Source organism: Lissotriton helveticus, chromosome 5_1 (genome assembly GCF_964261635.1).
Source record: "Lissotriton helveticus chromosome 5_1, aLisHel1.1, whole genome shotgun sequence".
Classification (NCBI taxonomy): Eukaryota; Metazoa; Chordata; class Amphibia; order Caudata; family Salamandridae; genus Lissotriton; species Lissotriton helveticus.
In genome coordinates, this window is record NC_136065.1 from 234,562,560 (window position 1) to 234,575,796 (window position 13,237).

The following is a 13,237-nucleotide window of genomic DNA, read 5'->3' on the forward strand; positions in this document are numbered from 1 at the left end:
TGGGCCAAGATTGCACAATTTTGCTAATGCTGCATCAAATGAGGAAGAGGCCACGGAGCAAAGACCAGGGTTGATAGCGTCATTGACTGAGGTACCCCTAGGTGCAGATAACTTGTGTGTCATTCGGAACTGCCATGGGTCTTTCTTAGGTACCACCCCTAGTGGTGAGAAAACATAGTCATGCCATGGAGGAGTCATGAAAGGGCCCGCTATCCTACCTAGGGCGCCCTTCTTTTCCAGTTTATGAGCTACAACAGTGGAATGAGTGTGGGCAGACAGCAGGTTGTCACACTGCAAAACTAAAGGTACACCTTGGGCAGGTAAGCGAAAGCCTATAGAAAAACCTTGATAAAGCAATTGGGCTGCATGCTTATTGGGATACTGATTTAGCCAAAATACCAGTTTTTCAATCGCTATTGGGGGGGGCAAAGTCCTATTGGGATGATGTCTTGGGGTCCCTTCCTTTATCCTTGGATTTCATGATACATTTGAATTCAGGATGGGAAGGGGGGCTGCAGAAAGAACAGGTGTGTTTAAATTTGCACGATGCAGCAGGCCGTGTACAGATTTTTCTATTGAATGCCCAGCAGGGCCCCTTTTCTCACCCGATTCCCATTGTACGCGCAAGGGCTGCTTCATTGGTGTTTTGTTATTCACACTTTCCAACCACACATTCACCTCCGTCTGATCCCAACCAATCTCAGGATCCTCAACTTTTGCCCACCTGAAATCCCTGTCATAGTCTAACCAAGCCATCCCGCCATACATAGCATGCGCTTTCAAAATCTTATTTGAATAAAATATCATGGGCGCAGCTATCTCTGGTCTCTTCTCCAACATCGCAGTTGAAAATACATTAAAACCAAATCGCCAATTAGTGATTGACTCCTCTACTTTTGTTTTTTGTCTTTGGAAGAGCTGTCCTTCCCCTCCTTTACTTTGGCCTCTACTTCCCTCCTTTTTGGCCTTATTAGTGAGAATATGTCAATGAACTCGCCTTTCCATATTTTTTCTTTTACATTAGCTGGGACGTGAGAAGCCAATTGTCCAGGCTTGGAAAGCAAGGTATCCTGGCCCCCTCGCGCCTTCCCCCTACTACTGAGACTCTTATCCGCAGTCCCTGTCCCTTTACATGGTGGGGCAAATGTGGCTGTATTGGATTGTGCAAGGGCCTCCTGACCCACTGACTGAGGAGCTGCGCTTGTGCCTTCTTTCTTCTGAGCCCTGGCAATGAGTTCTACCTGCTTCTGCAATTCAATGACTGTGTTCCCCAAATTTGGTGATGGTGCCCATGGCGCCACTGATGTGCCATTAACCAGGCCCCCACTCGCTGGAGCCACGAACTGAGTTAAAAGGGATGCCACCGACGTGAGTATGCCTGCCGTTATACCCTGGGATACACCAGTCACCAAGGGGCATCGCTGGTGCGGACACAGGTGCCGACCCTGGAGGTGCACTCTGTGCAGACCCCCCCAAAATCATAATTTGGAGACTCACTGTTGGCACCTGCACCGCCGTAGCCTGCAGTCTGGGAGGAGAGGGGACTGCCCCACCTGAATAAAGCAGATCAGCCTAACCCCCTGTTCCCCAATCGAGGAGCCCTGCTATTGGGACAAAAGTGCCTGGAGCGCGCTGAGAATATCTGCCAGCACTGAACGCACACCAGCAGCAACACCTGCTGCATCATAGCCGGAAGCATAGGTGGAGCCATACTGCTGGATGGGCCCTAAATACCCTCACCTGAGGACGACTAGCCTGCCTGCTCAGCCCCACTAGTCAGCATGACCACTTCGCCCCTGTGAATACCAGCTTTTGTTTTGTTAGGGAGAGTCCTCGCCCTCTTTTGGACTCGTGGAAATGCTGCCGGATGGGGCATATTTGTCCGGCGGGGGCAATCCTCCCGCACCTGTTCTGGCTTGGGATCATGCGCTGGTCCTGTTTGCACGTCATCACCATCCTCCTCATTGCCCAATTTAGCCAACTCTAATTTTAATAGTTGAGCCAACTCTGGATTGTAGTCCTTTCTTTTCCCAACTCTTCCCCCTTTTCCAGGCATGTGTGTTAATTGCCTGTATTAACTCACTTAAAACAAGGGGTGAGCACCGAGGAAAATACAGTTAAGCCTTGAATTGGTTTCTACCAGATAATCTAATTGTAGTCGGCCCTTCTGCCCCGATAATCACTATCACCGCCTAATCCCCTGCTACACTCAACAAGCATTTGCAATGCAATAGGTCTCGCATTAGGCAAAGTTTGAGCTTTTAGTATTGTAAATGGCATTGGCTATTTTTTTTTGCAGTAGTTACGTTTTGTTTTTATAAAAAGGGACATATAAAATATGTTGCATATTGACATATAATGATGCAGCCCACCTATGACTTATGCAGCAGCAAAATGGAGCAGCATTGAGATCAGAGTGCAGCTCTGGAGGCCACATGTCCACCCACATAAGAAATGTTAGAGGTTGTCCACTGACAAGTTTCCGAAATGGCGCCACCTCCTCTTCGTAACTGAATAATAAACAGATACAGAAAATACACACCACAAGCACTGCAATTTGGCAGCTGCGGCGTCTTCTGCATGATTATAGCCCCTCCCCTCCACATAATTCATCACTTGCCAAATAATGTATCACTTGCCACATAATTCATCGCTTGCCACATAATTTATCACTTGCCACATAATTCATGACACATAATTTATCACTTGCCACATAATTTATCACTTGCCACATAATTCATCGCTTGCCACATAATGTATCACTTGCCACATAATTCATCGCTTGCCACATAATGTATCACTTGCCACATAATTCATGACACATAATTTATCACTTGCCACATAATTTATCACTAGCAAAATAATTTATCACTTGCCACATAATTCATCGCTTGCCACATAATGTATCACTTGCCACATAATTCATCGCTTGCCACATAATGTATCACTTGCCACATAATTCATGACACATAATTTATCACTTGCCACATAATTTATCACTTGCTCTACAATTTGCAGATTTTAGCAAAAGCAAACATTCCTTTGTATCTGGAAAGGATCAGAAGTTACATCCTTACGGTTCCCCTACTTTCACTTATTGTAATGCGGTATTTAAAGCACATGCATGCATGTTCCCGTCCATATAAATCCCATTAACGGTTTCACCCATCTTATAATATTCCGACTGCGCATTTTCTACCTGGTGCGCCATACTCTAAAATCAATCCTTTGTATAGTTGACACTCCCAATCCATATATCTTAATACAGACATAAACACGTCATATTGTCAGTTGCCCCAACTCACGTTATTGTTATCTACCTAGATATAAATGTACACGTTCTTTCTGTCACTGGTATTAACGGTTTTCCCCAACTCTCTTTTTACGAACTGCACATTTGTTTGCTCCCAATTGTCACTATTACCTTATGTAAGTAACTTCCGCGCTATATAAAAAAAATGGATAATTAAATAAAAAATAAATACCGCAAAACATCCTCGTTACTCTGCCGGCCTGCGACCAGGAAGTCAGGCAGGCCGGCGCGACAACAGGAAACAGGAAGTAGGAGGGCGGGAGCCTACCCCGCCTCCCACGGAAGAGCCGGAAGAGCCGCGATTGGTTGCAGCACCGGAGCAGGCAGGAGCCTACCCTGCGCCCCGGTGCCGAAGAATGGAGGAAGAGTCCTGCTGCCGGTGAGTGGGGCTTCGCTTTGTGGCTGGCCTGCGAGGGCGGGAGGGGGGCATGTGTGGGCGCGCGCGCGGCGGCGGCCTGTGTATGTGTGTGAGCGTGCGTGTGTCTTGGAGTCTGTGTGTATGCGTGTGTGACTGTGGGGGAGGAGGAGGAGGGGGTTGCCTGTCTGGGTGCCTGCGTGTCTGTGTAAGTGTAAGTGCGAGTGCGCGTGTGTGTGTGTGTGTGTGTGTGTGTGTGTGTGTGTGTGTGTGTGTGTGTGTGTGTGTGTCTGTGTCTGTCTGTGTCTGTCTGTGTGCATGCATGCATGCGCGGTAGGCTGGGAGTATGGGAGGGCGGCGCAGGACGGAACGTGCGCGTTCGCGCACACCAATCCAGCCTGGACTGCGCTCGTGCACCTTCTCGTCCGTCCTTCCCTCGAGACAGCTAACTATACGTCTCCAACCCTGGAAGCATCCTTTGGATGCTAATTCCAGGGCGAGACCTAAAAATGGCAACGGGCATTGGCGAAGTCAATATGGTTGGTCCTGGCAAGCTGGAGCAACAGTTTTGTTAATTGTATGGCACATATATGTCTCAAACATACAACAGAGAAATAAATGAAAACCTGCTACCGTCTTAATTTGGTGGCCTTGGCCTATGCTTGCAATAAATAGTAGATTTTAAAATAATTATCAGTATATCATTTTAATAGAAGAGCATGGGTGTTTCCTAGCAAGCCAATGTACTTTGGACAGCTGCAGAAGCCCTTTTTAGTTTTAACGCACATACTAGCAAAATATGGTTTGTATTGGTGCAAAGAACACCGTTCTATGCTTTTGGGTTACTGCAAACTGGATACATAGTTTACACACACAACAAGATTAAAAAAAATAATAATAAAGAATGGAAAGAAAAAGACAGTAGCAAAGTAGAGGATTGACGCCCCCCCCTCCTCCCCCCCAGCCCCGTTAATATACTTATATAGGTATTTACTTATTTCAAAAAAAATCTTTTGGTTACATGAGGTGTCTCGATGCCAGAGCTTTTAAAACCGTGACAAAAATTAGTCACCCCACCTCTGCTGTGCTAGATAGAAGTCACTGAACACACATGGCTGATTTTCTCATGAAAGTGCTGAGTCATGTTTCTGCGGGCATCTTGGAATACAAATGAGCACTGCAGTTTACAGGCCAGCATGACTCCTATTTTTTTTTTTTTTGCAAAACCGTCAGAATTGCAAAGCGTGTCGCAAGCAAAACCGGAAATAGAAACGTATGGGAGAATTCCAATTATATTTTCATCTAACAGCTTTACGCTTTACTGTTACTTTTGACTAAAGTGCCATAAACATAGACATTTCGTGGATTACATTCAGCAGACGAATCCAGCTATAATTTCAGAGTGTGTTGTGGTAATACAATATGTGGCCTTGGGTGTTTTATCTCATAATATTTACTAAAAACCACGAAAGGTTTCGAGATAGATGCACCTAACTAGATAAGAAGGCCAAAACCAAATGCACCTTTTTTTTAAAAGAAATATTTCTCGTTTGACTCGTTCTACAAGTATAATTTCCGACCTCTCTCTGAACAATTTCGTAGTTTAGTAAAATATTGACATTGGCACGTGATTGTTAAGTAGAGAAATAATTTTAATTTGTTTAGTATCGCCTTCCTTTAGAAGGATCGTTTTAAATGTGCTCAAAAAAATGTTTCACGAATTTAGGATGTGTCATAATATCACACGCGGTATTTTTGCACAAATAACGGTACATTTACATTTACACATGAAGGAATACGCTATGTGGTACGTACACATTCACAAGTATAAATCCGGAATGCTGTGTTTACATATGCGGAAAATCCGATCATATGTATAGTCAGTCACGAAACGGGGACTCTCCTAAATGATCACGAGTAAACACATCAGAGACTGACAAGCTTACATGCCAACACGTCACTTTGCCGGCCTGCGAGCAGGAAGTCAGGCAGGCCGGCGCGACAACAGGAAACAGGAAGTAGGAGGGCGGGAGCCTACCCCGCCTCCCACGGAAGAGCCGGAAGAGCCGCGATTGGTTGCAGCACCGGAGCAGGCAGGAGCCTACCCTGCGCCCCGGTGCCGAAGAATGGAGGAAGAGTCCTGCTGCCGGTGAGTGGGGCTTCGCTTTGTGGCTGGCCTGCAAGGGCGGGAGGGGGGCATGTGTGGGCGCGCGCGCGGCGGCGGCCTGTGTATGTGTGTGAGCGTGCGTGTGTCTTGGAGTCTGTGTGTATGCGTGTGTGACTGTGGGGGAGGAGGAGGAGGGGGTTGCCTGTCTGGGTGCCTGCGTGTCTGTGTAAGTGTAAGTGTAAGTGCGAGTGCGCGCGCGCGCGTGTGTGTGTGTGTGTGTGTGTCTGTGTCTGTGTCTGTCTGTGTGCATGCATGCATGCGCGGTAGGCTGGGAGGGCGGCGCAGGACGGAACGTGCGCGTTCGCGCACACCAATCCAGCCTGGACTGCGCTCGTGCACCTTCTCGTCCGTCCTTCCCTCGAGACAGCTAACTATACGTCTCCAACCCTGGAAGCATCCTTTGGATGCTAATTCCAGGGCGAGACCTAAAAAGGGGGTTGGAGAGGGGTCGGGAAACTGTCCCCGCGCACATCGCCTACTGTGCCACTTATGGCGGCTGGAAGGACACCCGTTAATAATCTGTGGTAGAAGAATGTATGACGTTGCAACGCATACATTTACATTGCATGCCTTTACAACACAGTTTTTACATCGCAACATCCTTTACAATGCATTCTTTTACATAGCATGCCATTACATGGCATTTTCAGAAACTACCTTTACAACGCATTTCATTACATCACATTATACCTTTACAATGCAAACCATTACAATGCGTACCATTACATTGCATTTAAGGTAAGTGTTGGATAGTTAGGTGTAATAATTACTATTCTAACTCCAGTGAGTGCAACAGTAGGGTAAGTGTTGGATAGTATAGGGATAAAAATTACTATTCTAACTCCAGTGAGTGCAACAGTAGGGTAAGTGTCGGATAGTGTAAGGGTACAATGCGTTGTAATAACTTGCGATGTAATACCTGCATTGTAGTGACATGCATTGTAATGACATGCGTTGTAGTTACATGCAATGTAATGGCTGTGTTGTAATGACATGCGATGCAAAGGATGTTGCGATGTAATGCCTGCTATGTAAAGGTAGTGCGATGTAATGACTGTGTGGTAAAGGTTGTTTCCCGTGGTAGAGCAGTCTTCTATCGCTACGCCTATGCAAGGGCACTCCTTGACTCTCAGCAGAGCGGCAGTCTTTCAAGTCTGTGCAGCAGCTGGAGTGACACCCGTTCATAATCAGTGGTAGAGCAGTCTTCTATCTCTAAGCTTATGCAAGGGCACCCCTTGCCTCTCGGCAGAGCTGCAGTCTCAAGTCTGTGCAACAGCTGGAAGGACACCCGTTAATAACCTGTGGTAGAGCTGTCTTCTATCCCTACTCCAATGCAAGGGGCCCTTTGCCTCTCAGCAGAGCTGCAGTCTTTAATGTCTGTACAGCAGCTGGAGTGATACTCGTTCATAATCAGTGGTAGAGCAGTCTTCTATCTCTACGCTTATGCAAGGGCACCCCTTGCCTCTCGGCAGAGCTGCAGTCTTTCAAGTCTGTGCAACAGCTGGAAGGACACCCGTTAATAACCTGTGGTAGAGCTGTCTTCTATCCCTACTCCAATGCAAGGGGCCCTTTGCCTCTCAGCAGAGCTGCAGTCTTTCATGTCTGTACAGCAGCTGGAGTGATACTCGTTAATAATCAGTGGTAGAGCAGCCTTCTATCTCTACGCTTATGCAAGGGCACCCCTTGCCTCTCTGCAGAGCTGCAGTCTTTCATGTCTGTACAGCAGCTGGAGTGATACTCGTTAATAATCAGTGGTAGAGCAGCCTTCTATCCCTACTCCAATGCAAGGGCACCCCTTGCCTCTCAGCAGAGCTGCAGTCTTTCATGTCTGTACAGCAGCTGGAGTGATACTCGTTAATAATCAGTGGTAGAGCAGCCTTCTATCTCTACGCTTATGCAAGGGCACCCCTTGCCTCTCGGCAGAGCTGCAGTCTTTCAAGTCTGTGCAGCAAATGGAGTGAAAACCCGTTCATAATCTGTAGTAGAGCAGCCTTCTATCTCTACGCCTATGTAAGGGCACCCCTTGCCTCTCGGCTAAGCTGCAGTCTTTCAAGTCTGTGAAGCAGCTGGAGTGACACCTGTTAATAATCTGTGGTAGAGCAGTCGTCTAGCTCTACGCCTATGAAAGGGCACTCCTTGCCTCTCGGCTGAGCGCAGTCTTTAATGTCTGTACAGCAGCTGGAGTGATACTCGTTAATAATCAGGGGTAGAGCAGTCTTCTATCTCTACGCTTATGCAAGGGCACTCCTTGACTCTCAGCAGAGCGGCAGTCTTTCAAGTCTGTACAGCAGCTGGAGTGATAATCGTTAATAATCAGTGGTAGAGCAGTCTTCTATCTCTAAGCTTATGCAAGCGCACTCCTTGCCTCTCGGCAGAGCTGCAGTCTTTCAAGTCTGTAAGCATCTGGAGTGATACTCATAAATAATCTGTGCTAGAGCAGTCTTCTATCCCTACGCCAATGCAAGGGTACCCATTGCCTCTCAACAGCGCTGCAGTCTTTCATGTCTGTGCAGCAGCTGGAAGGACACCAGTTCATAATCTGTGGTAGAGCAGTCTTCTATCTCTTCGCCTATGCAAGCGTACTTCTTGCCTCTCTGCAGAGCTGCAGTCTTTCATGTCTGTACAGCAGCTGGAGTGATATTCGTTATTAATCAGTGGTAGAGCAGTCTTCTATCTCTATGCCAATGCAAGGGCAACTATTGCTTCTTGGCAGAGCTGCCGTCTTTCGAGCTGCGCAGCAGCTGCAAGGACACCCATTAATAACCTGTGGTAGAGCAGTGTTCTAACTCTACGCCTATGCAAGGGCACCCATTGCCTCTCGGCAGAGCTGCAGTCTTTCAAGTCTGTACAGCAGCTGGAGTGATATTCGTTATTAATCAGTGGTAGAGCAGTCTTCTATCTCTATGCCAATGCAAGGGCAACTATTGCTTCTTGGCAGAGCTGCAGTCTTTCGAGCTGCGCAGCAGCTGCAAGGACACCCATTAATAACCTGTGGTAGAGCAGTGTTCTAACTCTACGCCTATGCAAGGGCACCCATTGCCTCTCGGCAGAGCTGCAGTCTTTCATGTCTGTACAGCAGCTGGAGTGATATTCGTTAATAATCAGTGGTAGAGCAGTCTTCTATCTCTATGCCAATGCAAGGGCACCCATTGCCTCTTGGCAGAACTGCAGTCTTTCAAGTCTGTGCAGCAGCTGGAAGGACACCAGTTCATAATCTGTGGTAGAGCAGTCTTCTATCTCTTCGCCTATGCAAGCGTACTTCTTGCCTCTCTGCAGAGCTGCAGTCTTTCATGTCTGTACAGCAGCTGGAGTGATATTCGTTAATAATCAGTGGTAGAGCAGTCTTCTATCTCTATGCCAATGCAAGGGCACCCATTGCCTCTTGGCAGAACTGCAGTCTTTCAAGTCTGTGCAGCAGCTGGAAGGACACCAGTTCATAATCTGTGGTAGAGCAGTCTTCTATCTCTTCGCCTATGCAAGCGTACTTCTTACCTCTCTGCAGAGCTGCAGTCTTTCATGTCTGTACAGCAGCTGGAGTGATATTCGTTAATAATCAGTGGTAGAGCAGTCTTCTATCTCTATACCAATGCAAGGGCAACTATTGCTTCTTGGCAGAGCTGCCGTCTTTCGAGCTGCGCAGCAGCTGCAAGGACACCCATTAATAACCTGTGTTATGTGGTATATAAATAAATAATACCGGATCTATTTTTGAATGAATGAATGAATAACAGATAGCTCAATAAATAAGAGTCAAAATTCGAGGTAGTAGGAGTTTTGCAGGTTTATTACAGCATAAGGACAGGAACAGGACAACCTGCACGGAATAGGATGGCAAGCCTGGCAGCGCTGCCGTGGTCAGGGTCTAGAATGGCTCACCAACAGGATCGGAACTGGGAACACTTTTTAATAACAATGCATGAGCATATATACATAACGCCAACACATAGCATTACATTGCAATGGGCGTAGCAGTGGGTGGAGCAAGAGGCATGACGCGAAACAGTCGCGAAAGATAAGGGCTAAAGAGGGTGTAACTGGGTGTGCACATAGACATGTGATGCAAATGTAACAGAATATGTCATGAATGGGCGGAAACATTGGAGGGGGCTACCTAAGGAGCCGGGACCTCTAACCTGATGGTGCGCGCAAACTGGCAATGACGTGTTACTAGGAGAAGCTGGGGGCTATGAACTCTGTGCTAGGAGCAGAGACTAAAGTCTGGAGGGTCGGAGCGACATGTACTTAAACCCTATCTGGTATCTAATGTTTAGGGAACATGTTGATATAAACTAGAAGTCATGAGGGGAAAAGCTAACAGACTCTAAGGCTAGAGCATGCATTTATTCTACATGTAGTGCGTGATGAAGAATATTAAATGACCATTAAATACAGTATTTCTCTTAACATGGGGCCCAATAGGCTAGACAATGACGGAAACTATTGATGCAGTTCAGTAGCTTGGGAATGCAGAGAAGGAGGACTAAACTGATAGCTGGAATCATAACATAGTCTTGGCAGACTCAGAGGCAGAGCCAAGCTGCACCGGGCACTGCGAGGCAGGAAGTAAGTGAAAGGTCGAGGATACAGGTGGGGGCTGTATCGCTCCTCAGCGAGGCTTCAGGAGACAGGAGCTGAATCTGGTGTCCGGGCCCTGTTGAGGCCTAGAAACGGGGACTTTCAATGAATTAACGTGCACACTGAGAAACGTGGCAACATAACTTTACATAGGCCTGACACTCATATTACTCACGAGAACTGGGAAATGACATACCAGAGGTGGACACAACTATAATTGCGTCTTGAATCGGACATGGGGAATACATATGCATATTTAATCATGCACACATAACATATGATGGATGACACGTAGGGACATAGAACATGACAAAATTTACTTTTCCACATTCCCTCCTTGTCACTACGTTTCCATCAGGAAACATCAATATTCATGATGCCATCTATCATTTCATACAGTACCATTTGTTCATCTCGAATTGTCTTGGAACGAGATTTAGAACGGGGCTTGGGACTAGGAATACAAGAGGTAGCACACATGCCGCAAATCGCAGGGCCACATTGTATACAGAGGCAGCAGCTGAATATGATCGCTACTGCGATACCTAGAAAGGACAGGACTTTCCATCCCCAGGCGGAAATTATATTCCAGAACCAACCGGACCATGTCCAGGTGCCTGGATCTTGGTGTAACAGATGGGCAATTTTATGAAGTCTGGTTATAGCTGAATAAACAGACGGCGCGTTATTTGGAATGAAAATGCAGCAACTGGATCCGATGAGTCTACAGGCCCCGCCCCTATCGGCCAGTATGACGTCAAGGACGAGACGATTCTGGAGCACAACAATTCTCATAAAGGATTGCTCTTCGGTTAAGTTACCTAGAGCGGAGGCAGTCTCATCTACTACAGCTTCAAGGGTTCTTGTTAACCTACGGATTAGCTTACTATTTACAACTGTACCTAAATAAGGGAAAACACCTTTATCAATATCAATGAATTGCTCTGCAGCAGTTTCAGTATAGTCGACAATCGGGAGATTTCTCTTGTGTCTAGTATGTACTAGGTAGGAATTCCTATGGTAGTCAGGTGGGGCTAGAAAAACAGGTGGCAGTAGGAAGGCAATGTAACAGGTTCCCTCCCAATCGAGGGGCAGATGAACATATGCAGTTTGACCACAAACAAAATAAGAATGACGTGAAGCTTTAAAAATAGATTTCCCACTGTCACTATACTTGACAATAGTAGTACAATCACTATGTCCTACATGTACAGAACCATAATTACGAACACATAATTCGCCTTTGACTGGTAACACTGAAATAGCAGGTGAGTCTGGAGTAGTATCAGACTGAACATTCAGGACCATAAAATTCGACGAATAGTTACCTAAATTGTACACTTCATTTTCTAGATCTAAACCTGTTCTGTGGGGGGGACCATGCTTGTCTGGGAAACATGTGCTGTTAAGAAAAGACATATCTGTTGAGGATGACGTTAACGTGGACCATGCTCCACACGAACCATTATGTGAAAAAGGATAAGGAAAGAGTGGCAGAACTCCCTTTGACGTCTGGAAAGGGGGGAGTCGACCACACACCCAACAATTAGTGGCATTGCTGGTCTGGTGTGAATAATGCAACATGCGGATAAAAGTATTGTTACGCATAGCGAGACGGTATGAATATTCATGAGGAGGCAGATCACTAAACGTGTGCTCTACTGTAATATTAGAATGCTTATTTACATGAGGAACTGGAAAACACAGATAAAATGCGTAACTAGTGCAGGAAGTCAAAAGGCTGAGAAATAATATGAAACTTAGAAAAACGATACATCGGATTGAGTTTTGACTGACTCTCTCACTATGGGGGTCTATTTTATACATGTCAGAAACAGTCTAACCGTTTCACCTAGGGGAGGACTTAGACAATCAAACTGGCTGACTTATTTTACTAGACCGTAGCTTTTGCTTATACTCCTGCTGCGGAGTTTTCTCTAACAGGGGAGGGGTTGTGCCAATGTCATTTGCGGGACAGTCCTTAGGAACAATGTTTTGACAAGTTTTTAAATCCTGGGAAATGTTCTTGGAGACCGGCTTTAATCCGTAGAATTTCTTGACGTGCGAAAGGTGTACCCAGCCGCGGCGTCCTTCCAATTTCACGGCTGTACGGGTGGTGAGGAGGACCTGACGGGGCTCCTTCCAATGTGGCTCCAGCGGACTTGATCTGTCGAAGTTACGTACGAGGACCATTGAACCTGGAACGATTTCATGCGGGGCCACCTCGGTATTGTCTGGAAATGCGGCGGCAACCTGTGAACGACATGAGTTGAGGGCAGACATCAAGGAAGCTAGGTAATCTGTCAGCATATTACATGAAACATCAGTAATACTTCGGGGTCTAGGAGTACCCCACATGTTAGGGGGGCGGCCGAAAACGACCTCATACGGGGACAGACCTGATCTGGAATGTGCGACCATGCGCATATAAAACAAAGCAACTGGCAGAGCTACTAGCCAGTCCACACCTTTCTCTTTACATATTTTGGCAATTCGGATTTTCAGAGTCTGATTATGTCTCTCGACCAGACCAGCTGCTTCAGGATGGCGTACACAATGAAACTTCCACTGGTACCCTAACAACAGGGAAACGTGCTTCATGAGTTCAGATGAGAATGGCTGACCGTTATCAGAATATACGACTCTAGGGAGTCCATATCGAGGGAAAAACTCACGAACCAACTGCTTGCCAGTGGTCGCGGCTGTGTAATCTGGGACTGGATATGCTTCTGTCCATCTGGACAAAGCGCATACAACTACAAGAACATACTTGAAACCTCGACATCGCTCCATCTGAATATAATCCATCTGGAGGACCTCAAAAGGG

General features: G+C 46.6%; 1 protein-coding gene and 1 pseudogene across 2 annotated transcripts in view; both read right to left on the bottom strand.

Annotated features, from left to right (window-relative positions):
• Nucleotides 1-13,237, bottom strand: part of EXD3 (exonuclease 3'-5' domain containing 3) — a 2,383,304-nt gene that overhangs the window by 280,853 nt on the left and 2,089,214 nt on the right. The gene's annotated exons all lie outside the window — the stretch shown is intronic.
• LOC144756439 (uncharacterized) overlaps nt 434-13,237 on the bottom strand; it is a 28,748-nt pseudogene continuing 15,944 nt past the window's right edge.